The sequence below is a fragment of the Phyllopteryx taeniolatus genome, chromosome 14, assembly GCF_024500385.1.
Source record: "Phyllopteryx taeniolatus isolate TA_2022b chromosome 14, UOR_Ptae_1.2, whole genome shotgun sequence".
Lineage (NCBI taxonomy): Eukaryota > Metazoa > Chordata > Actinopteri > Syngnathiformes > Syngnathidae > Phyllopteryx > Phyllopteryx taeniolatus.
This window is the reverse complement of record NC_084515.1, coordinates 23563689-23586295: the sequence shown is the minus strand read 5'-3', so window position 1 is coordinate 23586295 and position 22607 is coordinate 23563689. Positions and strand designations below refer to the sequence as shown.

Genomic DNA, 22607 nt, shown 5'->3' with positions numbered 1-22607 from the left:
TTCATGAAACATACGTGACAAAAAAATCCTTACATTTTTTGTGCAGATAGATAAATAAGTGGACCCAGGATTTCCCCACATTTGTTAACATTGTGACATTGTGCTCACATTTGTTAACATTGTGACATAAGGCAGTGCTCATTTTCCAATGCATGAATATTTAAGACAAATGGTAGACATTTGCAGAATATGACTTTTATGGAAGGTCACTGACAGTCTAGTACAGGCAGCTTGGGTTCAGTTCCCACTCAGTGACGGTATGAATGTGTCTGTTAATGGTTGTCTGTCTCAATACAGTATGTACCCTGTGATTGACAAGTCCAGGGTGTCGTCTGAATTTTGTCTGATGTCAGCTGGAACAAGAACTGAATAAGCAGTATCGAAAATAGATGAATGGACTTCTGTGGTTTCCTATTTGGTCCTGATCCAAATTAGAATTGTTTATCATTGGTGTAGGTCATTCTGCTTACCTCCCCAAGTGCAAAGTGTGGTCAAGTATTGGTCGCCGATTGTATGTGTTAGTTAGCAAACGGACTATTCGACAGATTTCCATGCATGAGGACGAACCTATTACATTTGAACGTGAATCTAGATGAAGATACACATGGAGGAATTTTTCTGTTTTGAGTGACTACGGCACACATGGAGCCATCAAAATGGCAATGTCCAAAACAATGCACATCACCGACCCTGAAGTAGCTTGTTAAAACTATCAAATGGACAGACAAGCAAAGCAAATACACTAGGGAGGCACGATAAGTATAAGCTATTGGAAAAAATGACTGATCGGACCAAAAAATGGACCAATAACAAGAGCCGTATTCAGTGGCGTGTTGGTTGCCACTTGCCACTGTTGTATTGTGTCCTGACAGTCACGGATATTATGACAACAACACTACAACACTATACTATACCATACAATAGTCAATATCCACAGTTACTTAGCTTATGATCACCAGCGCGTGCTGAAATGACCACCATCCAGTGACTTAGTAACTACGGCACTCGCAGCAAGACCTAGCGGCCTACGAAGCAGCGGACTCGCTTAGCGGCTCGAGCCGACAGAGGAGCAAGCGGGGTCGGATTGCTTTTCCAGCGTTCACTCACTGGACAATAAATTTGATTATCTACAAAGTGAATTAACATCAAAACACACAATAGCCCTCCTCCCACCTATTAATGACATGCGTCACAACGCCGGCTTCGCTCAGCACCAACAACCCCGCCTCCCACACCACCGCCCTTCTTCGCTCAGCCACGAATTGAAATCTCTTTAAACAAATATAAACACGAATGATCACCTGTTCTTATATTGTTAAAAATACATTTTTGAGTATTGATTGCAGGTACATTTACAGTATACTCAGCATCTCACCTCAATGTCATTGTACTTGTGTATAGTGACAATAAAAAGGTATTCTATTGCAGGGCCAGTTTAATATAAAAAACAATTATATACAATCAACTTAAGTAGCGGGTCTCCGGTGCAGCTTTCCATATGGGGGTCCTTGGCCTTGGAATTGTTAAAGGCCCCTGATATAAAACATTAAAAAAAACAACAACATAAAATCGAAGTAAAGGTTGGCTGAGGTCTACTGTTTACGAATTGCCATTTCCATTCCGAAACTGAACTGAAAAATATACATTGCAAAATGTTTAGTTATCTGGCAGTGTTCTGGCAAGCTCCCATTTCTGTTGGAGTTGTTTGTTATTTGACAGTTTATCGCAACATAACCTGCATCACCCTCTCCCCTGCGGTTTCTCCTCAGTCTCATGAAGAGTTTGAAATCACGACTGCGGCTCACCTTTGATCGCTCTCACTAGAAACTCTTCAGTGCACGTTAAGTGTTTTATCTTTGTTGTGTGACGATTCACCCGGAAAAGACCACACGCCGCCAGTCAACACAGCTGTTGATGGCAAAGCTGTTCTGAAGAAGAAAGGCTAATTTGACTTCAATTCATCACGGCAAGATTGCCCTGCATTTTTTGATAATTGCTTTTTGTCTCTTTCAAGACATGGTGTAAAACTGTCACCCGTGTAAACATGAGAGATGCAGCTGCTACCGCAATTAACTCCTCTCTTTCCCTAATGAAAGGATTAATCCGCAAGCAAATCCCACTGCTTCCTTTCAAATGCCAAGCCTCCATTCATTGTGCTGCCAGTGAAGGAAAGGCGGTCCGTGTCAAACAAAATTGAACTATCTGTTGCTGGAGCCAGAAGTCACATTTATCAGCTCTGTCTGGTGTCACACCATCATCTTTTATTACTTACAACAAGAGAGACCCTTAACCAACTGCTGTGTTGATGATTTCCTGCTTGCATCCTCTGTGAGTGGGTGTTTTTATTTTATTTTTTTCTTCTCCACAGAGCCGCCTCCTCCTTCTGCCTCCTTACCGACTGAGAGCTCAGATTCCCGTGCTAAGCATCTCCATATAACCGGTGTTTCTTTTGAGGGAGCGCTTTACTTTTCCACACATAGTCAGAAGCTAGTAAGTCTTCTGTTAAATAAGATGTGTCGGCGCAGCCGATGCTGAACGACAACGTGTTAAGGATGGAGGAGCGCTGAGGCTAAATCGTTGAGGCCATCGATCCGGGATATTGATGAATCTTTTCTTCTTTAAGCGACGGGGGTGGGGGGGCCACAGGTGTGGAGAAGAGCAGATAGATCCAATCCATGACAAAATGCCAATTGTCCGCTCTCAACCATTGATCAAAAAGACGGCGAGGCCGTGTGTAATGCTTAAAGTTTACTTGTGTTTTTAAGACTGTGTTGACACTTGTCAGCTTTGGTTCGGTGAAAACAAACGCTATCGTTTGAGCTAGGGATGGTATACTAGCTCTTGGTATTGATGCCGCTACTGTACTTCTGTACTTGTACTGATACTCGTACACGTACTGGTACATGTAATATTGCTCAGACTCTTTGACACTGACGAACCGTGTCGGCCGTGTGGAGATAGTGTACGGAGAGGGTGTCAAACTCATTTTTGTCGCAGGCCACATCGTTGGTACGGTTTATCTCACAAGGTCCGTCATGTTTCGGAAATCATATCCATTTTTCACTGCCTCATAGTATTACATGTACACAACAAATTGATGGATACGTTTTGAAATCAGAGAAAGTGTTTGGTTAACAAAAAAAAAAAGTCTTGCGTATCCGAATGTTGTTATTTATTACATATGAGGATGTGAAATTTTGGCAGGGATTTGAGCAGGAATCATGGAAGTCGACGTAAATGATTTGGTTTCGCGGGCCACATAAAATGATGTGATGAGCCGGATGTGGCCCCCTGTGCCTCGGCTTTTGACACCTGTGCTTTAAGGTAAACCTGGATGACAAGGTGTTTCTCTAAGAAGTGTTATATTTGAGTGAAACTTATTCCGTGTTCAAGAAAGGTTTGCGTTTTTGAACAATATTTGACAACAACATTTGAATCGCAATTGCAAGACGTAATGATGTAATCGAGTATCGGTATCAGCAAGAACTGTCATTTAAGTACACATTTATGGCACATTTATTTCATATAATTAATGCTCGTTTTTTTTTCTTCTTGTTTTTCTTTCTTTGCAAAGCCCACAATGCCACAGTGAATTACGAAAAAAAAATCTCGTTTTGTGTATCTAAAGTACAAGCATCTGTACAAGCATCTGATTAAAAGGGTCCGTACACATTCAAAGTGTTTTATTCAAACCTCTTCTCGTATGTATAAAAACAAAACTATTGACGTCTCGGCATGCAAACGCCAATATTTTCCCATTCATTGGCGGATTTTTGGTTTCTTTCGTTTCGTAAAACACATTCTTCATAGAAATAACGAATCTTAATACCAAAACACTCATGAAGAAGTTTATTTTCACTCTGATCTGATCTGATAAGGATAATTAGCTACTGCCTACGTAGTCCTATTTAAATTGGTCGAAAAATAACAATTGTTAGAATGTTTATTTTTCTCGCAGCTGAGAGCTAATTACGCTGTTTATTGTCAATCATTAGTGAAATGAAATAACACAGTAGACCTGCTGCACTGAAAACACTATATTGTACTGCAAAAACACTGCAACACTTCACGCTGCCTTATTTAACCATCATTTCAAATTAGTGAGTGAAGTAGGGTAATCTATTTATTCCATTAAAAGAGAGAATATTTCCAAAACATCAGTTTGTATATACAGCAGGCCATATTTATGTGAAATGCTATTATATTTATGTGCGAACAGGCTAGATTAGAGACAAATTTCCACAGAAAAATGCAATGCAAGAAGCAATGTAATATATGTGTGCTGTAAAAGCGTGAGGATATTTTTTATTTGCAAAACTATGTGTGCACCTAAGCCCCTGGAGCTCGTTTGTCTGTCTGTTGGTTGTTTTGGGAGAGCTCTGCCTATGCGACCATCATTGTTCATAACCTGGTGTCGAATGGCTGTTTTCTAAATAATGCGGGGCACTTTACACACAGTGCACCTTAACCAATTTAAATTCATTATTCCGTCGCGTTTGTTCTGCTATTCCGGGATCTGTGGCCCATTTTCCTCATTTCAATTCAATTTGCATACATCATTGACGCTGTCTGTGTACTTTGTCGTGTACTCAGTTTAGCAGTCGAGGTTGCAACTCAAGGACAGCGAAAGGGAAACATTGAGACAAACAATTGGTTTTTATCTGTGCATTTCTGAAAATGTATTTCTTGTGGAACAATCCGTTCTCCTCCGAGCAAATGAAGCGTTCTTTCTTAAGTATTATTTATCGTGCTATTTTAGAGAGAGCTATTGTCTTAAGCCCCCAGTCCTCATTCTTTCTTATTAGTAGTGGCACCATATAACTATCCCTTCGATATAATCTCCTCATGTGACCACAGAAGTAGCCGACTCATTTTTAGAGGCCAAGATTACACAAGCGGTTTCTTCTCAATCTCTTCATCTCTCTCTTCGCTAATCCAAGTATTTGACCGCTCAGCTTCGACCCCCCCCCCCCCCCCCCGCTGTGCACCTAATTCTTCCATCCTGTCTGCCCTCTCCTCACCCCCGCCCTCCTCTCCACCCCAACTTGACCTTGCCTCGGTGCCATCTACATTACCCAGACACCCCCCTCCCTCAGGCTTTCAGAGGGAGTTTATTGGTATGACAGGCCATCATCAGCAGGGAACTACTAAGCGTAATGGGTGCAAGCACGCATCCGCACATGCATGCTAGCCTCAATAGTTCAGCACAGAGGCAGGCTGGCAGTGCGACGACACAGACAAACGCACACACACACGCACACACAGTGGTCTCTTTCACAGCTGAATGAGCATTCACTCCCTGCATGGTCTGTTTTCTCTTTATCTAAAGGGAGAGAGAGTGGCCAGCTCATAGGACAGCAGATAGGAACTAATGACTGTTTGATTAATTCATTAGGCTGACACTTTATTGCCTGGCTTCTGGAGTCATAGCTGTTTATGCATTTATTTTATTTTATTTTTTTAAAATCACGAGCCGACCCCTTATTCATATTGTGCTCTATGAGACATTCTTCTTGTTTCTGTTCTTAAAATTGTTGTATTTCCTTTGACTCTGCAACTGCATAAAATGAGAACCGAGCTTGCTGAAATAAAATGCTACTCTCGCCAAAGTGCTGTTTTCTTCATTAAAAAAAAAATCAATAGTCCAATTTTACATATAAAAATGCAACATATGTTAATGGAAGTTTAAGGGTCTCAACCTTCCTCATCGAAAAATATAATTAACAAACACAGTGAAACCTAAAATTGACCAAAAGCCAGGTCCAGAATGTTAGTCAAGCACCAGGAGAAGCATAAGTAATCAGCTGCAGTGTCAAACTGCATTTTTTATACTGTACAAGCAAGGTTTTAAATAGCATTACAACATGCCTTATGGCCATTTCATTGTCGAAGTGAACCACTGTTAATATTAAAACAAAGAATAATGAATGCATGATGGAGGTGTAATGCGAAGGTGAGCGACATTGGAGATTCATTCACCTCACTCATCTCACCACCGAAAAAGAAGTTAACTCCTGTGAAACTTAAAAACAACAAACACTTTATTATTATTATTATTATAATTTTTTTTAACTTGTGAGTGAATGGCATTATGTTACTTTGTAAGAGGGAGAACAAATGGCAGTTACAAATGGCCTTTGTAAAATTCAGATGGAGCCACTTGCTGATTAGTTGGCCATTTAGTCCTGACTTAATCAAACCTGCAGAACTGATCCCAGCACTGCTGTTGGTCGAGGAGAAGGGGGTGCAGACTAAAAGCGCAGCCAACTGTGAGACTAATGCGGCACTCAAAAAGCAAATAGAGTTAATGGATTTGAAGAATGGAAATAATAAAATAGAATTGAGAGGTGAAACGGGAGGTACAATAAAAGAGAAATGAGAAGAGTTAACTGCAGGGGGGAAGGGGGGGTGGTTAAGGGCTGGCAGACGGATGAAGCGATAAACAGACAGATGGGTAGTTAGATACAGTATATGAACGGGAGGGATTTGTTGAGATAGAGAGGTGATAGAGTAAAAAGATATTGTGAGAGACAAGCCAAAGTTTCTTTTGGGACCCCAGGCTCATTGTTGTCGTTCACATTTGTTATGCCGCTCGGTCCCTGGCCCTCTTTTTCCTACCATCGCCCCCACCCCCCACCCCCCCATACATATCTTCTCACTCATGGGATACTTTTAATAGAATTAGGCCGCTTGATATCAGCGGAGCGGGTTGCCGTGCGGCGAGCGAGGCGAGATTGAAACAGCGATTTCCAATTTGAGATTGTGTCACCCACATCTCCCCGTGCCTCGATAGCATCAATGAATCAGCGCCACCATCTCCCCAACTCACTTTGTCCATTTTTTCCCCCTCACCCCCACTCACCATCATTCACCCATTCCGCTGCATGTTTTAGGCCCACTCAGGCCATTCGCACATGCAAGACGAACATCGAAATGCAAATCCATCACTCTGGTTGCGTCCACTCGCTTGACGCTTTATCACCTTGTCTCTTTTGCTCTCATCTGGGGCGCATGCACAGGATCTCCTTCTCCTCCCAACCCGACCACTTAAGACCTCCCAAATGCATCCATCTCCTCTGCTTCTGCGCTTTAACACTTGTCCTTTATCCCATTCCCACTCCTCCCACACTTGTTCATTCTTTAGCAATTCTTCACTCACCCGTAGTCTCGCAATCTCTGCGTCCTCCCACACTGTTTTTCCACATCCTCCACCCGCCCTCGATACTTTCCACCCTTCCGTTGCCTTTTCATCTCTTCCTGTCACTCTCTCTAGCTCCACAAAATGTTCCTCCTCCCTTCAACTGTCATCCTCTGCCCCCTCGCTTCATCCACTCTTCCTCTGCCTCAAGGCGTTAGATCCCTTTTGACTTGTCTTGTCAGGTCTGCGGATTTTTGTTTTACCTCGCGAGATATATCGTTTGTGTGTGCTCATGCGCTACAGAACCCGTCGCTTGTGGCCATGTGTGAGTGAGTGTGTGGGACCGTGTCTGAGAAGCTAGATGGATGCTTCTTTTGCTGTGCGTGCGTGTTGGTTTTAGGGTGTTCTGTGGCTTCTCATGACCACGGGACTGACTTTCCTCACGATGCTTCAACTGAAGCTTTTGCTCGGTAGAAGTGCTGCCTTAACAAATGTCTTGTAATTATCCTCTTCTATAAACGTACCCTGATGAATTACCTTGAGTGTTTCTCTCTGCTCAGTCACTTTTTCTCCATTTCAAACATTCATTGCAAATGCTTGTCAAATTCACAATGTGTTTGCATTTCCCATTACACACGCTTTCAACTTCTTAGAAGAAAGCAAAGAAACATTTGACTCATGCAGCATTCACCCTCTTTCCTCAGCTTCCCCGCTTCTCTCCTCCTTCGTAGACTTTTTTAGTTTTCGTGAAACTTTCCAAATTCAAATGCAACGGAAGGACAGATGTGTGCAAACTGTTGTCGATGTTAAGATGTAAAGAAAAGCAAGCGGAGCGGTTTTAATTATGCAGGTTTTGAACACGGGTTATTAGTTCAAACCATAATGTCTCAACCATTTTCTACATTGCGGGTATGATGTGTACACCCACATGTACACATGGATTCACATTTGCATAAAAAAGGAAAGTTGTCTCCTTTATTTCAGCGACATTCTTATTCCTTGAACAAAAATCACTTGGAACTGAAGACATGCTGAAAGTTTATCAAATTATTATTTTGTATTACACACTATTTGAGTATGGCACCCAAGACCTCACACCTGTGAGGCAAATGTGCTAACCAGGGTCCTGGGACAGTTGCCCCCCCCCCCCCCCCAAAGTATTACCATCTCGTTATTTTCTTTACTGTTGTGTTTTGTTAAATGATTGTGCTTTTTTGAAATGCCTCTTAGTTGAATTTGAATCCAATTAAAAATTAAATTAAATATGTTTCGCCTGATCCTTCATGTTTTCTTAAAAGAATGACACGTTTCAAATTCAGCTCAGGGGAATCAAACTTCTGAGAACAACTGTGTAATGTTCTCTCACTTACTAAATAAAAGTAGAGCTGCATTTCGAAATAAATGCAAGTAAATAAAACGTGAAAAATATACGCGTTCAAATAAAGCGCTTAATTACAGAAAAATAAAGACAAAAGTTTGAGTTTCTCCTTTTCTGTTGAGCATTTTTACACAATAGAAGTGTCAAAGAATTTTCAATATTTTCATTTCTGTTTGTGAAAAACCTTTATGATTTGTTTCATAATGACGTGCACTTTTAATAAGTGCTCCCAATGGGAACTTTCCACTGAAAAGTACAAACAAAAATGAATGGCCATTCCATTTTAAGCGCCATTTGTTACAAATGTTCTCTTTGTTTGTCGGTCGTACTGGGATCTTTCTATGGCTTTAACGCACCTTCCACGCGGAATCTCTTTCTCGCTCCCCTCCTACGGTTCTCCTCGTCTCTGTCTGGTCTGCGCGCCGGAGATGCTGGTTTGATTGGATGAAAGGGGTGGCTGAACTTGCATGTGATTGGTCGGTACAATTCGTCACTCCTGTAAAGCGTGTAATGTTGTGCCGCTTCAAATATGTAGTCTCGTCTAGTGGCCGCTGCCAATATATTTCTGGTGCTTAAACATGTAGGAATGTGGAGGCATAAGAAACAACGTAGCATCAATTTTTCAGGTCGTAGTCGTGGTATTGGATTGACAATGGAGCAGGGTGTGGTTTCTGCACATTCAACCCATTCAAGCGTCTGAGAGCGAAGCCAATTGCCTGATTTTTCACAATTTTGTAATGATTTAGCCTCATATTATAAAATTGGTCATTTTGTTTTAATCAGTCAAATTTGGCTCAGTTTTTGACAATATTCTTTTTTTTTTTTGCGGCGTGTCAAATTTAGATGTGTTGATTTTCACTTAGCGTTGACTTTAAAATACATGAAAATATACACTTCAATTACAAGTCGATTATTATTCAAAATATAACTGTATTATAGTGCCAGTTCCACAAGCCCAAACATGATCAACTTATCCCAGAGCTTCAATGCATAGTTCAGTCCTACAGCTGCTTTCAACTCAAGTGAAAACTGGTCAAGTTTAAATAGTTAAATAGTTTAAGCAGTCTACCTTGACCAAATTCTACAGTACATTTACAAGCACAATATTAAACTTATTGTTAAACTGCTTGCGTTGTTGATTAAAAGTATTATTATCATAATCAAGATGCCGAAAAGAAGCTTAAGAAATACACATTTCATTACATTATGCAGTTGTCTTGTGATGTCCCTTTCAAATAAATGCTAATACGGGTTACGTGTTGATTTGATGTTGCTGGTGGAAGTAACAAACAGCTCTTAAACATGACCTTTACGTCGAATTACTTTCAAGCATCCGCTGCCTAAAGAAACTTGTAACTCAAAGAGTGCTTGAGGCATTATTCAAATATGTGGTGTGTGTGAGGAGAAATTGCTAAATTGGTTTCTGTTCATTTAAGAACGATTGCTCTGTGTTGACATCCTTTAAAATGCGGGACCATTACATTGAAATCTCTGTGAGCTTTAAGTGCGTCTAAGAATTCCGACCAGATATTTCTTTTAGGACCATGCTGAAGGAGAAATAACCATCTGCCCAAAACAAAAGCTTTTCTTGTTTCGTCCTGGCCATAAAGTTGTTAGTGCCATTGGATATATATACACAGTGTGCACTTTTATTGAATGTGTGTGACACTTTTATTGATTGAGAGGTCGACTTTCGGCCCTTTGAGTGCAATCCGTGAAGATATCTTGCCCCATTTTCAAGGACAAGGCAGTAGCAAATATACGTACGTCGCAGAGATTTGCCATTTAAATACATCACTTTATTCAATCCAGTTCCTCTGTCACAGTTCCCTCTCTTGCTGATTCCTTTGTTTTAGCCTTATTTTACAATCAGAATTGCTTCTGACTCCATTAATTATCATTAGCCTAATAGTATAATTGCCCAAGTCATTTTTACCTGACTGTCACAATATCAACTGTGTTTTTTCTTTCTGTCTTTGTAGAATCTCGGCAATCCAGGTCATGGTCATCCACAAAGGTTGGGTTGAGGTAATTGGACTCTCCTTATTTGTTGCCTTTTTTGTGTTTTTCTTTTTTTCTGAAAACGTTCAAACGTGATTCTGGCAACTGTGAGTTTAGGCTAATGTTAAGTGTGCCTCTTCAACTCAGCAATCTGTTGCTGAAGAGAGTAGCGGAAGTCATTCTTCGTTTCATAATGTCCGCAGAGGTGTGCAGCTGATTGGGCAGTGCTGAAGCTGCAGGGAGGGCATGAACTGAACTCTGACTTTTCTCACTCGGTGGTTAACTGTGATCTACGCACACCACCTGGCATCAGTTCATCTCTTGCTGAGCCCTCTGAGACCTTTAGTCTTGCTCTGTCGCTTCCCTGCCTCAGAGAAACTTGGGACTGGCTGCCAGTATGCATCGAACCCGGCCTCAACGGAACTAAGAGCTGTGCTGTATATACGTGGATAATTATCCAGGGCTACAGTTTACCTTTGGGGACAATAAGCAGCATGGGAAAAGGGCAACAAAGGGAAACTGAATGGAGCCAGAGCAGTGAGCCAAGTCTTTTTCCACACACTCCAGGGCCTGACACTGGATCAAACCTGGGAATCAGGCATATAAAACCACAATCACACACATTGGAGCTGCTCCAGGTTTGCTGTATAAGATCTTAATGATCTTAATCTTAATGATGAACAGTGGCGCAAAAAACTCAGATGCATCCATCCATCCATTTTCTGTACCGCTTATATCCTCACTAGGGTCGTGGGCGTGCTGCAGCCTATCCCAGCTATCTTCGGGCAGGAAGTTGGGGTTCACCCTGAACCGGTCGCCAGCCGGAGAAAACCCATCCAGGCACGGGGAGAACAAGCAAACTCCACACAGGCGGGGCCAGATTAGAACCCGGGTCCTCACAACTGTGAGGCAGACGTGCTAACCAGTCGTCCACCGTGCCGCCCAACTCAGATGCAGTTGACACATAAAAATGATACAGTATAGACGCGCCTCACAGTTGCAGGGTAAAATAGCAGATCTGAGGTCAGTTCAAGTGTGAACAGTATAAATATTCATGTCAGTCCACTGGGGAAGCAGTCAAAGATGTCTCAGGGCAGCAGAGAATGTTCTTTTTTGTATCCTCACTGCTGTTTTATGGGGTGATATTTTGTCAAAACATTTGTTCTTCTCTAGTTGGAAATAGTGTTGCAGTAAATTTGCGGGCTCCTTTTACCATGAGGACACTCTGTCTTCTCTTCCTTCAAGTAGAATGCTGGTGAAGCCCTCCTTTATTTTGCAGTCCCTCCCAGGCTCACAGAGGGAAACGTTAGATTTTTAGCCTCATTTTAGCTCCACCTTCCACTGGTCACCTCCCGTAGGCACTGGATTATGACCCATCATGCAGGTCCTCCAGGGCTCCTCTCTCTTCTCCTTCCTCTTTGGGCGCACTGTTCATATCTCTCCATCTCCCCGAGTCTTTATCACAAAAATACAGATCACCAGTTTTTAATCATGCCCCGAATAAAAGACATGTTTCCAATTAATGGAACTGCTGTTCTGATGCACTGTGACTCTATAAAGCTTCACTGGGCCTCAATAAGTCGCACACGTTTTCAATCTGAATAGAACTTCTTAGAAAAAGAAAAATCAGTCCAAGTCAAGTGGGAAGGCAGCAATGAATCTGAAGTGTCTGCAGTTGTATCAAGTAGATCGAGGGCTCTATTTAAACGACATGATTGAAGGGACCCCATTCAGATTTTTTCTTCTTCAATGTGGTGCAGTACAGAGTAATGTAAACAGAGAAAAACATTTTTTTTGTAATTGTATATCCTCAGGCGGCACGGTGGCCGACTGGTTAGAGCGTCAGCCTCACAGTTCTGAGGTGCGGGATTCAATCCCCGTCCCCGCCTGTGTGGAGTTTGCATGTTCTCCCCGTGCCTGCGTGGGTTTTCTCCGGACACTCCGGTTTCCTCCCACATCCCAAAAACATGCATTAATTGGAGACTCTAAATTGCCCGTAGGCATAACTGTGAGTGCGAATGGTTGTTTGTTTCAATGTGCCCTGCGATTGGCTGGCAACCAGTTCAGGGTGTACCCTGCCTCCTGCCCGATGACAGCTGGGATAGGCTCCAGCACGCCCGCGACCCTAGTGAGGAGAAGCGGCTCAGATAATGGATGGATGGATGTATATCCTCAGATTTGTATGCGGCTTGAATCATTTGCCCCCATCCATTCATTTTCTGTATTAGTCATCCTTTTCAGGATCACGGCCGGGGTGCCTTTCGAAAGGCCAACTACACCCTGGACTGGTCGTTAGTCAATTGTAGTGCTATTATGAATAGGGCATTTAGCCCAATGGATCCCGTGCTAGCTGGCCAAAAGTCAGTCAATCAGTCTGATGTGCATAAAAATCCTATAAAAAAATCTAATCATGTAAAATTATGTCTGACGGTGGCGAATGGAGTAATGCAAAGTCACCGGCCCACTGAAGAGTGAGTTTACAAGTACGTGTAATCTCTATGAGCTAAAATGGTTTCAACCGAGAGCAAGTGCCTGGAAAGTGTTGCATGGTGGTTAAAGTTGTCATAATCAGATATCCATATAATTTGTCAATGGATATCATACAATGTCATTGTCATTTACCTACATTTTGGGCATGCGCATGTTCAAATTTTACCAGGCAGTCAAGTAAATGTAAGCACGGGGATATTGGATATGGGTCACTTCAGATTAGATATAAGTATTCACAGTATCGGTCATTCAGTAAGCCAACAGACAGTTCATGGTTTCCTTAACAGACGGGAATTACTTCCGACTGCCGGCTGATTTTTTTTGGTGTCCCAGCAGTTGCGCCATAAACAGTGAGTGAAGGTTTCACAATAAATAAAACTTGCTTGAATTGCTTCTATATTGGTGCTTTATTTCTGGGATATATTTCCCAGTGTACCTTTGTAGCTTTGGTCTCGTTCCAGGTTGGACGAGGACCTATCACTTTACCGGGCATGACATAAATGCACCGTTGATAGAAGAATATATGATTGTGTGCTAGCTTGTATTCCAATGAGAAGAGATATTATACTTTATACTTGTACGCGCTAAGAGAGCACATTCATTTAAAGACAATTGTTTTCATTCAAATGGCCAACAGGCACATACATTTGACACATGTGCACAGCACAGCTTCTTGGGGCGTCTCATATTGACTTGTCCTCCCACTCCATCAATACGCTTGACACGAGTCAGCGTGAATCCAAAGTGCAGAGTGCATCAGGGCGGCAAGAAATATGTTGAACGTTTTATTCCTACTTCTCGTTGTAGATGTGCAAATAGAATTAAGAGGAAAATCATTTCTCTCCATCAGTGACAGAGAAGGTTGAGTGAGTGTGTTAACCAAAGGTAATTGAATGTTGAAGGACCAGAGTACAGTTTAGTGTGGAAATTAACCTGTGCACATCTCTCCACCGAGGTCTGGTGAGGTTCGGTAGCGGCAAGTTGTGCAGAACAGAGAATTCATTTTTTGGGTCAAAGGCCAGAAAAGACTTTGCTTGAGTTCATTGCTATTCATCATGAGTGACATCAAAAATAAAATAAAATAAAATATTGTATTCACAAGTCTCTATATTTCCAATTCCATTTCATTGCTCCAAAATAACAAAATCTTCATGGAAGTGTGAAATATATCTTCAAAATGTATTTTGTGCACGTTTGCTTTTTCTTTGGCAGGACAGAATTCTTTTAAGCATCGACATAGCTTTCTTTTCTGTAAGCAAATAAGACAGGCCCATTGCTCACACAGGAAGGTGTGGCTATATATATCATGGACTTACGAATACAATATTTTTGGAGAAATAAAAAAGTGCATTTTTTTTGGATTCTTCAGCCTCAGCCTTCACTCTATGGGCCCTGTTTTTGTGACCAGTGTAAATCCAGCACACCGGGCAGCTCAACTGTGGACCAGGGGGTGGGTTAGACAAGTGTTGTTAATTTCGTAGACCAGCCCAGGCACTCTCAGATCCAGCGGGCTGCGCCACCGTGGATAAGTTTGCAATCGACTTCATTCTCCCTCAATCAGCCAGTGGCTCCTCGTATTAGCACATTCATATTTTGGTATTTTGTTTACTACTTTATGATACTATTAAATGATTAAATGGAGTATCACATCAATGTATCAATATCAATGTTGTATGACGTAAATGTTTAGTTTCGTCATTATGGTGCACGCTGTTAGTGGTCATTCGTAGTCTGCCCCTGGACCCTGAACAGAGTTATGAGGTCCTATGGATACTCTACTCATTTCTGGCCCACAAATCACTCATGCACAAAGGAAATCTTTCACACACTAGTAGGTTTGGTATACATACAGCAATGAACAGGGCAAGAAATTGCGAGCACAGAAGGATAGAGGGTCAATTTTGAGGGAAGTATGTCGGTTTGGTGAGATAAAGATGAACAAAGTAGGAGAGACAGAGATTAAGAAGACTACTGAACCTCCGTTGCTGCTCAACCGCAAACCGAGCTAGTTTCCACCAATTACATACATGCCGATGTACATCCTGGATTCAGAACGTAACAAGGTCCTCGAGGGGCTTCACTTCTGCTGGTACACACTCGAACATCTCCCCCCGTCTCGCTTGCCCGCCACTCCAGAATTCTTGGATACACACTCACATCTACCCACGGACGCAGTGTGTGTGTATATAACACTCTCGCATTTTAATCTCATCACCAACCCCCCCCTCCCACCCCCAGCCTTGTCTCTCTTTATTACCCAGTCACCAACCAACCTACTAAACACATTCCCACTCATACACACACACAAACACTGACACAAATCTTCTGTCACTCCCCTCCACTTTCTTCAAATTCCATTCTTCTCACTCTCTCTTCCGCAGGCTCTCCATCCATCCATCCATCCATCCACCCCCTTACTTGTCACAGTCTCTCTACAGACAGTCATTGGTGTGTGTGCGCGCGTGCGGGCTCAGATGATTGTAATAAGGCTAGTGATTGCTGGGGAAGAGGAAGATGAGGAATGCTATCTATGAGGATGACTGTGGCAGTCTGGCGCACGCTAGCCATGGGGGGCTTCATTATTAGTGGTACCAAGAACAGCTACACCCTGCTGCCTTAATTGAATGATAGAGGCCACTGGCAGGCTGTATTGGGATCTGGGGTTGGGGTTGGGGGTGGCGTGGACATTGGGGCTGTGAGTGACGGCAAGGCTGAGAGATGATGACAGAGGAGAATGGAAAATAGAAAACGGGGCGGGGGGGCTGTGAAGGGGGTTAAAGGGAGATGTGAAGTGGAACGTGTGAAAGGCCTAGAGAGTGCTTTTAAGGAAGCGGTGTGACGCAGCGCCAGTGAGACGTACGGACAATTAAAACACTTTATTGAGCGGGGATGAATAAATAATCATGTTTGAGTGGTGTGAAAGTGTTTAAATGAGTTTTTAGAGATATGAGAGCGATTGTTGTTGAGGAAAGAGAATCATGGAGAGGAAACATTTTTACATTCATCCCTTATATAAAAACTTCAACAATATCCTCACATAGCCACCTTTATGCAGTGTATTTCTCACACCGTCTTTTGAGGTGTTATGCCCAAATGAGGCATATTCTGACATTCCTGGTACGCTATAGCTATTTTGTCACAATGACTCTGCACACTCTTCGTATCTCCACCATACTGACATTTACAGTAACTCGCTTGGTGAAAAAACAATCCATTTATTCAAAAGACCTGTCATAAAACTGTCTATAACACCAATCTTGCAATACTGTATATGTTTCAGTAGATATTTTTAAATGCAACCCAATATAGCCCTGACTAAAATTGCCAGTAGTGTGAATAATCTGTATAATTTGTAGTTTTCCTTGATATGTTCAAATTCTATGGAGTGTGGACCCTCTAGGTTGCAACGCAATACAATCCGACATGCCTCTATCCAAACCTGGAATTCAAAATGCACACACACAAAGAGAAAACAGCCGGAGTTCAGGATGACGAAACTCCGGACTTGACTTGTTAATGAATGACGAAGGCATCGTAACAAGTGATGTTGCGGTGTATCTTCTTGTTCTTCTTTTTCTTGTTCTGGATCTTTTTGTAGTTTTTGTTCTGTTCTTCTTCTCTTCACAACCTTTGTTAAGGCGTCCATCGAAAAGCCACAAAGAGTCAAAGAAAAAATAGAAAGTCCAGCATGCACTTGTTTTGTCATTAAATTGAGATTTGGTGTGGTACATCAAGGTCTCGCGTAATCACGGCACGGCTGTGGTTCGAAATTAAAAGTTATGTGCAACTTTAGAAGAGTAATTTTCTTGAAAATCATAATATTTTGAATTGTATGACCTCACTTCAGGGGCTTTTCCCTTTAGAGTTGCTACTGTACATTACCACTAAAATATTAGGAAGCACGTTCTTGTGTTTTTAAAGAAAAGCTGCATCCCAACCTTTGACTGGTACTCAACATGAGCCTCCTATTGTCTATTACTGTCTTGTTTGGCCTGTCATTAGCTTTGACTAAAGCAGCCGTTGTCCGTAGGGAGGTGGAGTAAGACAGTGTAGAGGGGTTGAAATTTCAATTTTCCGTTTCAGCTACTGCCTAATTCAAACTCCAAAAGAGAACGTAATCAATCATTATAGAGTCGGGTAGGACTTGGACCACAAACATGTACTCTTTGTGCAGATTCGGGCTCCAAATGATGCCACCTGCACAAGAATGACTCTTGGGTACTGTGAACAGCAGAAATGTCAAAGTTCTTACAAAACTAGAATTTAAAAAGACAATGGCAACAACTGCACTTGAAGAAAAATTAAGTAAAGGTTTACCTTGAGAATGAAGTCTTTAAAAGTTTAAAACACTTTAAACAGGAGTTTGTGAGGAGCACTTAAGAGAGCACACAGACCTCTGTCAAGGTTTAGTCGTTGGTTGTCACCTATAACATCAATGAGCAGATGAAAAAATGATCACAATAGCTAAAAGGACGAAAAGTAATTCAGATTCCTTTCTAATAAGTCACAATGTAATAACAAATAATAGCAAATTTATCTTGAATAAAGAAGAGTTAAATAAGGTGGAATCTGGGTCAGATTGGGGTTGACATTACAGGCTCTGACACGAACAAGTGGTACATTGAATACCATTTGACGGAAACCATCACTTTATACGTTTCATAAATAATTAAAAACAGAGTTTTTGAAAGTTCTATATTTTTACCCCGATTAAAGGGGCATTGTTTTGATTGCGGTTTGTTTGTTAGTCGAACACCAATTTACATGAAACTTTGTTGTAGGCTAGTTGATCAAAAACCCATTTGATTTTTGTGAAAATGATGATACCTTTTAGATCATGAATTTTGCCCTCTATTAAATGCAAATGGTCCGATTCCCAAATCACCATATTACATCATCCCCTGTGTACCCCACATTATGATTTTTGTTATTGAGTTAGGCTTAGTGTTTACATAGATTTATGTTTTAATAATACGATTGTAGAATTTGTGGCACAAGATATTATCTGGCTGATGGAGAGCCCTGTCGTTTGTGTTTGTGTTAAGGCCATTGGTTGCAGAGTGCTACAACTGGGTCGGACAAACAAGCCGGTGGAGCTTTTCACTTTTGTAAACAGAACAGTAGATTGCAAATAAACAAAGCCAAAGTGGCAAACACTAACTACCTTGTTCCAGGGTAATGACTGTTTGTTGGTTGTTTGTGTATGGATGGATGGATGGATGGATGGCTCTAATCCAAAGCTAGTGATCAAATTGTCACGGCAGATTTAGAACATGCTCACAATGTGACAAATCTGCAGAACACGCTAATGATATCACTCGTGTTAATAACACAGAATGCTTTCCTGGTGGACCCTTCTTTCTCTGTGGGTATTAAAAAGCCAGGGGAAAATATATATCTTAACAGAGAAACATCAATTTTGGCATCTTTACTGTGTCGTTTGCGTTCCACTGTGGGAGAAGGAATACATTAATCAGGGTCAAACCACAGTCTGCCAGACAAATGAGGAAAATAGGTAACAAAAGAAGTGGAAATGAGAAGAAAATGGAGATTGGGACTTTGATGAAGGAATGAAAGCAAGGAAATGTCCAATGATAAGGGGATGAATATTAATCTGGTCAATGATATCTACAAATGAAGAATGGGGGGAGGGGAGACATGAGCATGGAGCTGCTCCGAGGTGTTTTAATGACAGAGGGAAACTCTCTGGTGACCAGAGCAGGAGATGCTCTGAATTTTTCATTGCAGGCTTCACGGTGAGATGACCAAAAGACACATTGATACACTCCCTTCTTGTCCTCTGAGAGCAACCCTTCATCAGCAGCCATCCACCCCAGCCAAGGTGCGGGAGGTGATGAGATGAAGTTAGAGGGAAAGAAAAGTCCAAAATTGGTGATGGAAAGGGGGACATAAGAAAGTTAATTTATAAAAATGTTTGACTGTATTTATAGCTGTTTGGAAAACATATGATTCAGCGTTGGACCAATGATGGATACAGCTGAAAACATATCACAGTCTTGAAATCTGTACAACAAAATTGAATTTGGCGGGCCATTCCCATGATCCCGCGCAGTTCATTTAATTGACTTTATTTTAGATTTCACAGTATTGAGTCATTCCTTAATAAAGCCGGAAAATGGGTTGCGCCCTCTGAATCTTGATCTCTCATCTCGACAAGACATTTGGATAATTCTATGCTTCCAGTTACTTTTTGTATTTGTACCCTCTAACCTGTGGTACTGCAATGCTCCCTGTGGCCACCAATATTGAGCCTTTTTTCTTTTCTTTTTTTTTTTTACTGTTATTCTCGCTCGTGTTTGGTAATGGGAAAGGGAGCCACAACAAGTCAGAGTTGAAATGTTGTGGTCTGAGAGGGTTGGCTAATAATAATAATAATAACTTTATTTATATCACATTTTTAAAAAACAAGTTAAAAAGTGCTTAAGAATAAAACAGATACACAATACGAGCAATAATACAAACAAAGAGTTAAAAATCTCTCAACAAAAGTGAGTCTTCAGACGAGATTTAAAAGAGGATATTGACTTTGCTTGCCTGAAATTTTCAGGTAGGGAGTTTCACAGTTGAGGGACTCAAGCTGAAAAACCCTTAGTGACCAGGTGAGTTTTTGGAACCTTAAGGTGGGTCCTGTCGGAGGATATCAGGCAGCGATCAGGCTCATAGGGAGTAAGTCGATCACAGATATAAGACCATTCAAAGCCTTAAAAATAACACAATCTTAAAATCAATTCTAAAACTCACAGGTAACCAGTGAAGTGCAACAAGGAGCGGTGTGAGGTGGTCTCTTCTCTTAGTGCTTGTTAAAAACTGGCAGCAGTATTTTGGACTAACTGCAGTCTTTGGAGACTGGGTTTGCCGATGATTTGTGAAATATTCTGTTTTTAACTGAATGACTAATAACTAATGACTGAACAACAGCCTTCATTAATTTCTTTGTGGTTATGTTTTGTTTAATGATAATGCTTTTCTGAAATGCTGGACAGTTTAATTTGAATCCCATTAAAATTAAATTAAATGTGTTTCGCCTGATCCTATGTTTTCTTTAAAGGATTGTACACATCTTACAAATTCTGCCTGGGTGATCAAACATATGAGCACAACTGTGTGTTTTCTCTTTTACTAAATAACAATAGGGCTGTGAATTTTAAAATAAGAGCAAGTAAATAAAAAGAATTAGGTGTTTAAATAAATTGCTTAACTTCAAAATGATTCGTTGAAAAAACTAATAAAATACAGATAATACTTCATGTTTTGATCAAATAGATAGAAGCAAAATCATGCATTGTAAAAAGTCATTATACATGCATAGAAGGGTTTTCCAGAATTTTGAGGTCAACTTTGGGGGTGCGTATTATACATGGGTTCGCATTATACACGAGACATGACGGTATATAATTTTTCTTTTGGCACAAAGTTCGGGATAGTGGGACATCGCCGATCCGCAAAAGACATTTTCTCTGCGTCGCTATCGTGCACAGTATATTTGAATCCAAAAGCTAGTTTATTTTTAGCCTTGTCACGTCACAACAGACAACACGTAATGCCCGGATCAGAGTACAAGACAAATTTGCTCTTTCATGATTGCGCTATGTCAGGATACTGCAATAAAATCTTGTATTCCGATACCACCGCATCCTGTTTTTTTACGATCATTGGGCTTTATCTTGTCTACTCAAAAGCGACCGGATACACTCGTTACCGTGGGAAGAGTGGATCACGCCGACTGTATTAGAAGGACAAAATGAGGAAAAACGTGTGTTGGTGGTCACCGGTGCTCAGGACAGGACAGGACGTTCTTTTAAGGCTTACTTGAGGTATGTTCACATACTTTTAATAAGATACGGCTTATTAGCAGGCAACAAAAACGTATATAGCCTAGCAAGCTAGTGCTAGCACTATCGGTTGTACGTAAACATGCTGCCGTTCTGTTGACTCATGCTCTAAAGTTTCGGTGTGGGTGAAGCAATTTAATTACAATAAAGTAATTGAATTACAGTAAGTTAGAACCCATTATTTCTGTCATGTTGTAATGTTGGTTTGACCTGACTGATTAGAATACACGATCTGACTAGAGCAGTGATTTGCAACCTTTATGGAGCCAAGGAACATATTTTACGATTGAAAAATCTCACGGCACATCGACAAACAAAAATGTCACAAAAAGTGGATACATTAATTACTGTATGTACTTCCTGCCATCTAATAGAAGACCATTCATTTGTTCTGGCTGTCACTATGCCTCGCTGGCATAAATAGATAAACAAAGATACATTATTTATTGTAAATATAATTTTTGGAGCAATTAAGTACACAAATATATACAGTAAATGAACAGGTCATTTAAATAGACACATTGCTCCATCTTGTGATCGGATCGGTGATCGGGTATCGTTTTTTTTTAAACTCGCTGATCGGTGATCGGCCCCAAAAATTCTGAACGTGTAAAGCCTACTGTTGTTAGGGGTGAAAATATCTGGACCAACTATTTGAAATACAGCTTTTTAAAACCAAGTGGGAATGCATTCCGAAAGGCAAGTGGATGGTGAAATGTGGAAAGTTGACAGAGAAATTTCATGAAAATGTGAGAAAGATGACGCTGGGCAGATGTCATCAGCAGGGTAACTGATGATCTCAAACTGTAGCCGAATTGGAACTATTTTGTGCTTCTTGCCGCCTTGACTGAACGCTGATAACAGAACATAAAATCTTTTAAAACGGCACGTAGGTACTCAGCTTGCCTTTTTTCCATCTCCTCTCCGTCTTTTTACACTGTCTCTTTAAAATTCTTAAATGAGGGGTAGTACAAGAGTGATAGAGGGTGAGTGAGAAAGGTAGCAGGTGCTTTCAAAGTGCCTGTTGCAACCCTACAATTACACTGCTATTCTTACTATTACGTATTTTGTTTTCAGTTGAAAATGTATCTCCCAAAATCCGAGAGCCTCACAAATGTTTTCAAGCTAGATAAATGGATGAAAATTCCCCCATTTAGAAAGTCTTGATAGAAAATCTTGCACAACCGCTTGCAGGTAGTAATGTTTTAGCACTGTGACAATGTTGTTCTTGATCCCATTACGGTTAGGCAAGAAAAAATGTGCATACATTAGGGGAAGCAGTGGCTTTGTTGTCTGACAAATGGCAAACCATTGAGTCAATCATGAAACAAACACGCCACATCTCTATTTATAACGCATGAGAAAGTCAAGTGAAGGAAAGGCAAGGAAAAGTGTTAACAAGATGAATGGTAACCTTCTGCTGTAAAGTGGGTATTTGATTTGTGCCAACTAGATCTCCATTGCTTATCTTGGATCTTTTTTTCTAATGTATTGTACTAGCGGGGTCGGACATTGTTGTACAAGACGTTTCATCATCTTACATTTAACCGAGGGCATTTATGAAGATCGTTTGGAAATTACGTCGTCTCCTGATTGTGCTGCTTTACCCACTTTGTGTTATTCCCTAGCTAAATTGTTTAGGTGCTGTATGTAATATTGAATATCCCATTACCTTTCATAAATGCTATAAAACGACTGTGAAGCCTTGGAGACAAAACCACAGCGGATCATCTGAAATCTACTTTGC

At 41.0% G+C, this 22607-nt stretch overlaps 1 protein-coding gene across 4 annotated transcripts in view; it reads left to right on the top strand.

The window, feature by feature from the left end:
• Positions 1-22607, top strand: part of LOC133489023 (uncharacterized) — a 214509-nt gene that overhangs the window by 48172 nt on the left and 143730 nt on the right. For 3 of the 4 annotated variants that reach the window (XM_061797642.1, XM_061797641.1, XM_061797646.1), the window contains one exon: positions 10499-10544. The exons of the other annotated variant lie outside the window; for it this stretch is intronic. The gene's annotated coding sequence lies outside the window, so the exon portion shown is untranslated. The remainder of the gene's footprint in view (positions 1-10498; positions 10545-22607) is intronic. 4 annotated transcript variants of the gene reach the window in all.